The sequence below is a fragment of the Macadamia integrifolia genome, chromosome 14, assembly GCF_013358625.1.
Source record: "Macadamia integrifolia cultivar HAES 741 chromosome 14, SCU_Mint_v3, whole genome shotgun sequence".
NCBI lineage: Eukaryota > Viridiplantae > Streptophyta > Magnoliopsida > Proteales > Proteaceae > Macadamia > Macadamia integrifolia.
In genome coordinates this window covers 2,126,052-2,126,334 of record NC_056570.1, presented here as the reverse complement: position 1 = coordinate 2,126,334, position 283 = coordinate 2,126,052, and positions in this window count along the sequence as shown.

Here is a 283-nt window from a genome sequence, read left to right as displayed (position 1 = left end):
TTCTCTTTTTTTTGTAGAGACCCATCAAATTTCAAAACACTTTAAGTCTTTAATATTAGGTGCCAGTTAACCATCGGTTTTCTGGTTTGGTTCGATTCTAAACCGGAATTATGGCCTATAAAACCAAAACTGGATCAATTTACTATGGTGCGGTTTGATTTGGTTATAACCGGTCACTTTCGGTTCCGATAAACGGTTTCGGTTATATATTGACACCCTTAGTATGACCGTTGGAAAAACAAAAACACGGAGAAATCATAGGAAGAAGGAAGAGAGGGTTCAG